The sequence below is a fragment of the Giraffa tippelskirchi genome, chromosome X (assembly GCF_054371585.1).
Source record: "Giraffa tippelskirchi isolate mGirTip1 chromosome X, T2T-mGirTip1v1.2.pri, whole genome shotgun sequence".
Taxonomy (NCBI): domain Eukaryota; kingdom Metazoa; phylum Chordata; class Mammalia; order Artiodactyla; family Giraffidae; genus Giraffa; species Giraffa tippelskirchi.
Genome location: NC_137289.1, coordinates 130,312,791 through 130,323,949, shown reverse-complemented (window position 1 = coordinate 130,323,949; position 11,159 = coordinate 130,312,791). Strand labels below are relative to the sequence as shown.

The 11,159-nt window shown below is 40.8% G+C and overlaps 1 long non-coding RNA gene across 1 annotated transcript in view; it reads left to right on the top strand.

Annotated features, from left to right (window-relative positions):
* LOC145537018 (uncharacterized) overlaps positions 1–11,159 on the top strand; it is a 35,995-nt gene that overhangs the window by 969 nt on the left and 23,867 nt on the right. The window lies entirely within an intron of this gene.

The window sequence follows — 11,159 nt, the reverse complement described above, 5'->3', positions numbered from 1 at the left end:
GTCAGTATCACTCACTTACCCATCCTTGAAAGAGAAAGTGAAGTCGCTCAGTTGTGTCGGACTCTTTGCGACCCCATGGACTGCAGCCTACCAGCTCCTCCATCCATGGGATTTTCTAGGCAAGAATTCTAGAGTGGGTTGTCATTTCCTTCTCCAGGAGATCTTCCCAACCCAGGGATTGAACCCCGGTCTCCCGCATTGTAGGCAGAAGCTTTACCGTCTGAGCCACCAGGGAAGTCCTACCCATCCTTGGGAGAGGCTATTGTTCCAAGAGGGAGTTAGCAACTAACTCCTTTACCCTGTTCAGCTTGGCCTAAAGCTCTATCTTTTAGCACACCAAGGAAAAAATTCCCTCAAATTTTCCCAATCTGTAGCCACACTACTTATTCTTAGGGAAAGAGTGGGCCAGTGGGAAACTGAGTTGAAGTTAGCCATAAGGAATAGCAAACACCACAAATCAATTGTTCTTATTTTCTTAATAATTATGGTAATAATAACAACCACAATAGCTAAGTAACAATACTTGACTGCTTATTATTATTATAAAGAAAGGTAATAACATAACTGATCAAGTACTTTGGTGATTATTATATTCAAGATACTGTAACAAGAACATTTATATATTTTCTTATTTAATTTTAATAATAACCCAGTAAAATAGGAGTACTAAGTGTCCTTTTGAGACCAGGAAACAAACTTAGAGAAGTTAACTTGCCAAAGATTGTATGGCTAATAAGGTGAGGAACTCTGAACACATCTTTCTGATTGAAATATTGGTTTTCTCAGCCACTGAACCATGCTATCCCCCGCTTTTCTTGGCCTTCATTACACTTTATTTTACACTCCTTCCATCTATATAATTTGTAATCAACATAAAATTATCAAGAGAAGATGAAAGGCACGCACTTCCTCCTTTAGATTCACATCTGTGTATAGCCAATGGAAAATAGAAGCTTGTATACGGCAACTGTTAAATATAATTTTAATAGTAACCAAGTTGATTTTTGATGTAGCAGCAACTTCTTCAGTTTTCTTTAAAAAAACTTATTTTTTCCCCCAAAACATTAACCCTGTTATTGCAAAGGAGAAACTGAGAATTGGGCCATATCAAGCATATTTGTAATTGAAGAGTCCTATTTGTAACAATAACTTCATTTTACATATTAATAGCATTGGAGATGTGTGACAATTCTCAAGTAGAGCACAGAAATACTCTTCCACACACCTCTCTTGCAATGTAGCCTCCAGGAGATTACTGTACAAGAATATTCCCTGGGACAGTACAGCCGGGGCTCTTGGGGGACTGAATTCAAGTGACAATCATTTCATGAGAAAATTCAAATCACTGCCAGGATACTGCTGCTTTAGAAACATTTATAAATTATAAATAATACTTAAACTGATGCTGCTTCTGCTGCTAAGTCGCTTCAGTCGTATCCGACTCTGTGCGACCCCAGAGATGGCAGCCCACAAGGCTCCGCCGTCCCTGGGATTCTCCAGGCAAGAACACTGGAGTGGGTTGCCATTTCCTTCTCCAATGCATGAAAGTGAAAAGTGAAAGTGAAGTCGCTCAGTCGTGTCCGACTCTTAGCGACCCCATGGACTGCAGCCTACCAGGCTCCTCATAAGAACTCAAAAATGACTAACACAAAATTGACACGTGTACTAGTTAAAAACTCCTGCCTTATTTCAATAAAAGAGAACATGCAAATATATAACAACAACAATGATGCTGGACCATGCTAATGGTCTAGTTTTTTTCCACTGCTGTGGTTATATTAGAGTGGTTATATTAAAGTTTCTCTAAGAATCAATCATAATACCCGCAACTGTCTGAATATGCCCTCAGGTTCCAGTCTCTGAGAGATATTCAGCACAAATCTATGTGTTCTCACAATTTTATCACAGGAAGTTTCCCTTAGGCCAATTCAGTTCAGTTCAGTTCAGTCGCTCAGTCGTGTCCGACTCTCTGCGACCCCATGAATTGCAGCACGCCAGGCCTCTCTGTCCATCACCAACTCCCGGAGTCTACCCAAACCCATGTTCATCGAGTCGGTGATGCCATCCAACCATCTCATCCTCTGTCATCCCCTTCTCCTCCCACCCCCAATCCTACCCAGCATTAGGGTCTTTTCCAATGAGTCAACGCTTCGCATGAGGTGGCCAAAGTATTGGAGCTTCAGCTTCAACATCAGGCCTTCCAATGAACACCCAGGATTGGTCTCTTTTAGGATGGATTGACTGGATCTCCTTGCAGTCCAAGGGAATCTCAAGAGTCTTCTCCAACACCACAGTTCAAAAGCATCAATTCTGCGGCGCTCAGCTTTCTTCACTGTCCAACTCTCACATCCATACATGACCACTGGAAAAACCATAGCCTTGACTAGACGGACTTTTGTTGGCAAAGTAATGTCTCTGCTTTTAAACATGCTATCTAGGTTGGCCATAACCTTCCTTCCAAGGAGTAAGCGTCTTTTAATTTCATGGCTGCAGTCATCATCAGCAGTGATTCTGGAGCCCAAAAAAGTAAAGTCTGACACTGTTTCCACTGTTTCCCCATCTATTTCCCATGGAGTGATGGGACCAGATGCCATGATCTTAGTTTTCTGAACGTTGAGCTTTAAGCCAACTTTTTCACCCAATTAAGGTCCCTTTATCTTCCCTGGTAGCTCAGACAGTAAAGCATCTGCCTATAATGTGGGAGACCCAGGTTCAATCCCTGGGTCGGGAAGATCCTCTGGAGAAGGAAATGGCAACCCACTCCAGTACACTTGCCTGGAAAATCCCATGGATGGAGGAGCGTGGTAGGCTACAGTCCATGGGGTCGCAAAGAGTCCGACGTGACTGAGCGACTTCACTTTCACTTTCTATCTTAATTAGGTTAACTAGAATCTCTTTACAATCTAAAAGAGCCTGAAGTTCAAATGTCTTACTGCTGTTTCGGCAGTTGATTCTTTCAGTTCCTGTCTTATTTGGTTTGGGAAGTAGAATAATGCCCTTGAATGACAACCCACTCCAGTATTTTTGCCTGGAGAATTCCATGGACAGAGAAGCCTGGTGGGCTTCAGTCCATGGGATCGAAAAGAGTAGGACATGACTGAGCAACTAACACTTTCACTTGCTTCAGTTGCTGCTGCTAAGTCGCTTCAGTCGTGTCCGACTCTGTGCGACCCCATAGACGGCAGCCCATCAGGCTTCGCCGTCCCTGGGATTCTCCAGGCAAGAATACTGGAGTGGATTGCCATTTCCTTCTCCAGTGCATGAAAGGGAAAAGTGAAAGTGAAGTCGCTCAGTCGTGTCCGACTCTTAGCGACCCCATGGACTGTAGCCTACCAGGCTCCTCCGTCCATGGGATTTTCCAGGCAAGAGTATTGGAGTGGGGTGCCATTGCTCTCCGCTTGCTTCAGTAGTTCTAGCTATTTAAGGTTATTATTATTTTTGTGTGTGTGTTTTGTTGCTTTACAGAGAGCAAGGCAATGTGAATAAACAAATGTCAGATTCTAGAAGCTGTGTAAGTTCCTTTTATAGGTATTATTTATCTTTTATTTAATCCTCATACAATAATGGCCTGAAGAAGGTATCATTACTACCATATTAGGGAGAGAAAAAAACTTGAAACTACAAAACAGAATCAAAGATTTGGTTCAAACCTCTACAATAAATGATGATGCTAGGATTTGAAAGTAGGCCTGTATAGTTCTGACCCTCCACTTTACTATTACCAATATGCAATGCTTTCTCTTAGGCTATGCCTAAATTGTCATAGCATATGTTTATAATGTGGAGGAAGAATGTCACCTGCCATATCACTAACCAAAGGATGTTGTGGCCTTTACACCAGCAGCCACTAGAGTCACCCCTAACTGTGTACCCTGAGGGGATTCAGGATGGAGAAAAACCAGAAACTGGCTGCATATACTGAGGTGCATATCAAAGGAATGATTTCAATGAGCCCAGACTTTTGCATCTTCCCCTACACAGAAAAGTACTAAATTCCTTAACTGGAGATGTCTGGTTTTCTTTAATTAACAGTAATCTTTTGATGTTCTGACTCCCTGGTTTTTGTTGCAAAACTCCTGTATATCCTGGCTCCTCCCTTATCTGCAAACAGGTCTCTTAGGAGACAGGTACCATTCGTTCTCTGGTATTTCCATCTCTTTAAGATTTTTACACAGTTTGTTGTGATCCACACAGTCAAAAGCTTTAGCATAGTCAATGAAGCAGAAGTTGATGTTTTTCTGGAATTCTCTTGCTTTTTTGATAATCCAACGGATGCTGGCAATTTGATCTCTGGTTCCTCTGCCTTTTCTAAATCCAGCTTGTGAAGTTCTTGGTTCATGTACTGTTGAAGCCTAGCTTGAAGGATTTCGAGCATCACCTTGCTAGCATGTGAAGTGAGTGCAACTGTGAGGTAGTTTGAACACTCTTTGGCATTGCCTTTCTTTGAGATCAAAATGAAAACTGACCTTTTTCAGTCCTATAGCTACTGCTGAGTTTTCCAAATTTGCTGGCATATTGAGTGCAGCACTTTAACAGCATCATCTTTTAGGATCTGAAATAGCTCAGCTGGAATTCTATCACCTCCACTAGCTTTGCTCATACTGAGGCTTCCTAAGGCCCACTTGACTTCACATACAAGGATGACTGACTCTAGGTGAGTGACCACATAATTGTGGTTATCTGGGTCATTAAGACCTCATTTGTATACTTTGTGTATTCTTGCCACCTTTTCTTAATCTCTTCTGCTTCTGTTAGGTCCTTGCCGTTTATGGCCTTTATTGTGCCCATCTTTGCATGAAATATTCCCTTGGTATCTCCAATTTTCTTGAATAGATCTCTAGTCTTTCCTATTCTATTGTTTTCCTCTATTTCTTTCTATTGCTCCTTTAAGAAGGCTTTCTTATCTCCCCTTGCCATTCTCTGGAACTCTGCATTCAGATGGGTATATCTTTCCCTTTCTCCTTTGCCCTTTGCTTCTCTTCTTTTCTCAGCTATTTGTAAGGTGTTCTCAGACAACCCACTTTGCGTCCTTGCATTTCTTCTTCTTGAGGATGGTTTTGGTCACTACCTCTTGTATAAGGTTACAAACCTCCATCCATAGTTCTTCAGGCACTCTGTCCACATGACCTAATCCCTTGAATCTATTTGTCACCTCCACTGTATAATCATAAGGGATTTGATTTAGATCACACCTGAATGGTCTAGTGGTTTTCCCTACTTTCTTCAATTTAAGCCTGAATTTTGCGATAAGGAGTTCATGTTATGAGACACAGTCAGATGGTCTTGTTTTTGCTGACTGTATAGAGCTTCTCCATCTTTGGCTGCACAGAACATAATCTGATTTTGGTATTGACCATCTTGGTGATGTCCAGTGTAGACTCATCTCTTGTGCTGTTGGAACAGGATGTTTGCTATGACCAGTGCGTTCTCTTGGCAAAATTAGTCATACATTTCTGAATTTTAGTTATTGTTACTGAAACCACATGTATACATATAGAACTTAGATATCTAAATATTCTATCTATAAGAGGAGAGAATATTTTATAGTGGGAAGAGCAAGTTTTTTTTTTTTTTAATTTTATGAAATAGCATTCAAATACAAGTATTCAAGTGTATCCACTCTAAAATTTTCAACTTCAAAACATTAGTGAAAAACACATGCATGTTCTCTGCAGCTTCTCCAGGTAACTTATTTAGTGGAATGTTGCCTTTTTGGCCACCATCACTCTCATTTGGAAATCTGTAACAATATTCTCCCCTAGCTTCTGTTTTTTTTTTCCAAACTATTAATAGTATGTTCTCCACACAATAGCCAGAGTGGATCCATTTAAAACACATCATATCCTCACACACTTCTACACCAAATCAACCTGTTTCCACCTCACTCAGAATAAAAACCAAAGTTCTAACTATGGTTTATAAGGCCCAACAAGACCTGACCCCCTTGACATGTGTGAGCTCTTCATTTTGTAGTCTCTCTCTCCCTTATTCTGCTCCAGCCATACTAGCCACCTTTCTATATCTGAAGCACACCAGGCAAACTCATGCCTCCGGGCCTCTGTACCTGCCCTTTCTTCCTTCTATCTGGAACACTATTTCTCAATATCTACATGGCTTATACCTTTGCCTCATTCAAAAATTTATTCAAATGCTCGTTTTTTGTTGTTGTTTTTTATAAAGTGAAAGTTTACTTATTTTTTATGTATCAGTTGGAGTTCCAGGTTATTGGACCACTTGACTCCACACAATCTTTTGTTATTCTTTTTAGTTCTCCAACCAGAGACTGAATCTAGGCCTTGGCAGTGCAAGTGTCGAGTCCTAACAACTGGACCACCAGGGAATTCCCCGATACTCTTTTTTTCTAGTGAGATTTTCCCTAACCACCTCTTTAAAATTGCAGAGAACTTCCATCCCAAGTTTTATCCATCCATTTTCTCCATAGCACTTAGCATCATCTGTTTTATACTTTATTTATTCTTTTTTTCCTTTCTTTCTTTTGCATTCAGACTATCAGTTGTATGAGGGCTGTGATTTATCTATTTTTTGCACTTCTGTGTGCCTAGGACCTGGCATAGGGCACAATACATAGTAGTTTCTCAACAATAATTTATTGAATAAATACATAAATGAATACACATCATTTCAAGGATGACTTACAATAATTCATTTACTTATTCCTCACATTCTTATATAACAAACCCTTATGTACAGGCCCTATATCAAACACTGGGGATAAAACACTGAATTTGAAATTTATTTCCAGTCATCTCATGGAATAGATAGGTAGTAACAACAGGAGATATTTCAAATTTACAAGACACATCTGGCATTTCCCCTGCTACCGTAATTCCATTTTGGGGGATAGTTTTCTTTTTATTGATGGTGACCAAAAGTAATATTCTCCTGTTTAGGCTTTTAACTGCATGAAAAACTTATTGAATAAGCCCTGATGTTTTCCATCATGTTCTGCCAAACATTCTTCCCCAACTCTCGGTTAAATCTCAGGTAGAATACAGCTTTGCCATCAATAATTAGGTATTGAAAGAATCCTAAGTTTCTAATATTAAAATCTGAAAGAAGAATGGAACTGGAGGAATCAACCTGCCTGACCTCAGGCTCTACTACAAAGCCACAGTCATCAAGACAGTATGGTACTGGCACAAAGATAGAAATATAGATCAATGGAACAAAATAGAAAGCCCAGAGATAAATCCACGCACCTATGGACACCTTATCTTTGACAAAGGAGGCAAGAATATACAATGGAGAAAAGACAATCTCTTTAACAAGTGGTGCTGGGAAAACTGGTCAACCACTTATAAAAGAATGAAACTAGAACACTTTCTAACACCATACACAAAAATAAACTCAAAATGGATTAAAGATCTAAACGTAAGACCAGAAACTATAAAAATCCTAGAGGAAAACATAGGCAAAACACTCTCCAACATAAACCACAGCAGGATCCTCTAAGACCCACCTCCTAGAGTAATGGGAATAAAAGCAAAAATAAACAAATGGGACCTAATTAAGCTTAAAAGTGTTTGCACAACAAAGGAAACTATAAGCAAGGTGAAAAGACAGACTTCAGATTGGGAGAAAATAATAGCAAATGAAGCAACTGACAGAGAATTAATCTCAAAAATATACAAGCAGTTCCTGCAGCTCAATTCCAGAAAAATAAACGACCCAATCAAAAAGTAGGCCAAAGAACTAAACAGATATTTCTCCAAAGAAGACATATAGATGGCTAACAAACACATGAAAAGATGCTCCACATCACTCATTATCAGAGAAATGCAAATCAAAACCACAATGAGGTACCATTTCACGCCCGTCAGAATGGCTGCTATCCAAAAGACTACAAGCAATAAATGCTGGAGAGGGTGTGGAGAAGGGAAGCCTCTTACACTGTTGGTGGAATGCAAACTAGTACAGCCACTATGGAGAACAGTGTGGAGATTCCTCAAAAAACTGGACATAAAACTGCCATATGACCCAGCAATCCCACTGCTGGGCATACACACTGAGGAAACCAGACTTGAAAGAGACACGTGTACTCCAATGTTCATCGCAGCACTGTTTATAATAGCCAGGACATGGAAGCAACCTACATGTCCACCGGCAGATGAATGGATAAGAAAGGTGTGGTACATATACACAATGGAATATTACTCAGCCATTAAAAAGAATACATTTGAATCAGTTCTATTGAGATGGATGAAACTGGAGCCCATTATACAGAGTGAAGTAAGCCAGAATGAAAAACACCAATACAGTATACTAATGCATATATATGGAATTTGAAAGATGGTAACAGATAATCACGATGGTGTGATCACTCACCTAGAGCCAGACATCCTGGAATGTGAAGTCAAGTGGGCCTTAGAAAGCATCACTACTAACAAAGCTAGTGGAGGTGATGGAATTCCAGTTGAGTTTTTCAAATCCTCAAAGATGATGCTGTGAAAGTGCTGTACTCGATATGCCAGCAAATTTGGAAAACTCAGCAGTGGCCACAGGACTGGAAAAGGTCAGTTTTCGTTCCAATCCCAAAGAAAGGCAATGCCAAAGAATGCTCAAACTACCGCACAATTGCACTCATCTCACATGCTAGTAAAGTAATGCTCTAAAGTCTCCAAGCCAGGCTTCAGCAATACATGAACCGTGAACTTCGAGATGTTCAAGCTGGTTTTAGAAAAGGCAGAGGAACCAGAGATCAAATTGCCAATATCCGCTGGATCATCGAAAAAGCAAGAGAGTTCCAGAAAAACATCTATTTCTGCTTTACTGACTATGCCAAAGCCTTTGACTGTGTGGATCACAATAAACTGTGGAAAATTCTGAGAGATGGGAATACCAGACCATCTGACCTGTCTCTTGAGAAACCTGTATGCAGGTCAGGAAGCAACAGTTAGAACTGGACATGAACAACAGACTGGTTCCAAATAGGAAAAGGAGTACGTCAAAGCTGTATATTGTCACCCTGCTTCTTTAACTTATATGCAGAGTACATCATGAGAAATGCTGGGCTGGAAGAAACACAAGCTAGAATCAAGATTGCCGGGAGAAGTATCAATAACCTCAGATATGCAGATGACACCACCCTTATGGCAGAAAGTGAAGAAGAACTAAAGAGCCTCTTGATGAAAGTGAAAGAGGAGAGTGAAAAAGTTGGCTTAAAGCTCAACGTTCAGAAAACTATGATCATGGTGTCTGGTCCCATCACTTCATGGGAAAAAGATGGGGAAACAGTGGAAACAGTGTCAGACTTTATTTTTTGGGGCTCCAAAATCACTGCAGATGGTGACTGCAGCCATGAAATTAAAAGACGCTTACTCCTTGGAAGCAAGGTTATGGCCAACCTAGGCAGCGTATTTAAAAGCAGAGACGTTACTTTGCCAACAAAAGTCCGTCTAGTCAAGGCTATGGTTTTTCCAGTGGTCATGTATGGATGTGAGAGTTGGATGGTGAAGAAAGCTGAGTGCCGAAGAATTGATGCTTTTGAACTGTGGTGTTGGAGAAGACTCTTGAGATTCCCTTGGACTGCAAGGAGATCCAATCAATCCATCCTAAAGGAGATCAATCCTGGGTGTTCATTGGAAGGACTGATGTTGAAGCTGAAACTCCAATACTTTGGCCACCTCATGAGAAGAGCTGACTCATTGGAAAAGACCCTAATGCTGGGTAGGATTGGGGGCAGGAGGAGAAGGGGATGACAGAGGATGAGATGGTTGGATGGCATCACCGACTCGATGGACATGGGTTTGGGTAGACTCCGGGAGTTGGTGATGGACAGAGAGGCCTGGCGTGCTGAGATTCATGGGGTCGCAAGGAGTCGGACACAACTGAGCGACTGAGCTGAACTGAACGATAACCCTATATGCGAGACAGAAAAAGAGACACAGATGCATAGAACAGTCTTATGGACTCTGTGGGAGAAGGTGAGGGTGGGATGATCTGAGAGAATAGCATTGAAACATGTATATTATCATATGTGAAACAGATCACCAGTCCAGGTTCGATGCATGAGACAAGTGCTCAGGGCTGGTGCACTGGGATGACTCAGAGGGGTGGGATGGGGAGGGAGGTGGAGGGGGTTCAGGATGGGGAACACATGTACACCCATAGCTGAGTCATGTCAATGTATGGCAAAAACCACTACAATATTTTAAAGTAATTAGCCTCCAACTAAAATAACTAAATTAATAAAATAAAATCTCCAGCCCATTTCAAGCTTCTTTTTGGGTCATGTCTTATCCAAAGCAAAGCAAGTCCATAGCCAAGCCTATAGTTAGGGTGATGGGAAAGTATGCCCCAGCTAAGGCAGGGATCATAGCAAAATTGCAAAGCAAAGGGTGTGAGTAAAAGGAAGAATGAAAAATTGGGGACATTTAATGCAATCTTCCACAAGCTTGGATAAGACAGCTGTAACTGAGAACTTTAACGGGGAAAGAGGGATATGCATGAATACTATAATTACAGAATGTATGGATATTTACCAATTTTTATTCTCAGCTTAAAACAGCATCCTGTTGTGGTGCATTTCTGGAGTAGCAGCTATTATATTCCCAATGCTCAGAGGTAAGAACCAGTTTAAATACTTACTTGGATCCACAGGCAGTTTCTATTAGCAGTAACACATTCTTCACTATGTGCCTGGCTTCCTTGGAAACACTAACATCTTTTGCTTATACAGCATGGATTTAAAAGAGGGAAAAAGAAAAAGGGAAATGTGTTCTTTGACTGTAAGTTCCATGCTCTCCTCTTCTTCTTCTATTTCAATGTGTGTGTGTATGTGTGTGTGCGTGTGCTCAGTTGCTCAGTTGTACCAGACTCTTTTGTGACCCCATGGACTGTAGTCTGCCAGGCTTCTCTGTCCATGGAACTTTCCAGGCAAGAGTACTGGAGTGGGTTGCCATTTCCTCCTCCAAGAAATCTTCCCAACCTAGGAATCAAACTCACATCTCTTAGTCTCCTGCATTGGCAGGCAGATTCTTTAGTGCTGAGCCACCAAGGAAGCCCTCTGTTTCAACAGTTACTTGTAGACTCTTTTTGGGTTTGGTTCAAATTCCATAATTCATCGATTCCTCTTCTTGTCTGGAGAGAACATATTATTTCTTGTTTCTATCTAGATCTACAGGAATAACATTAGCTGT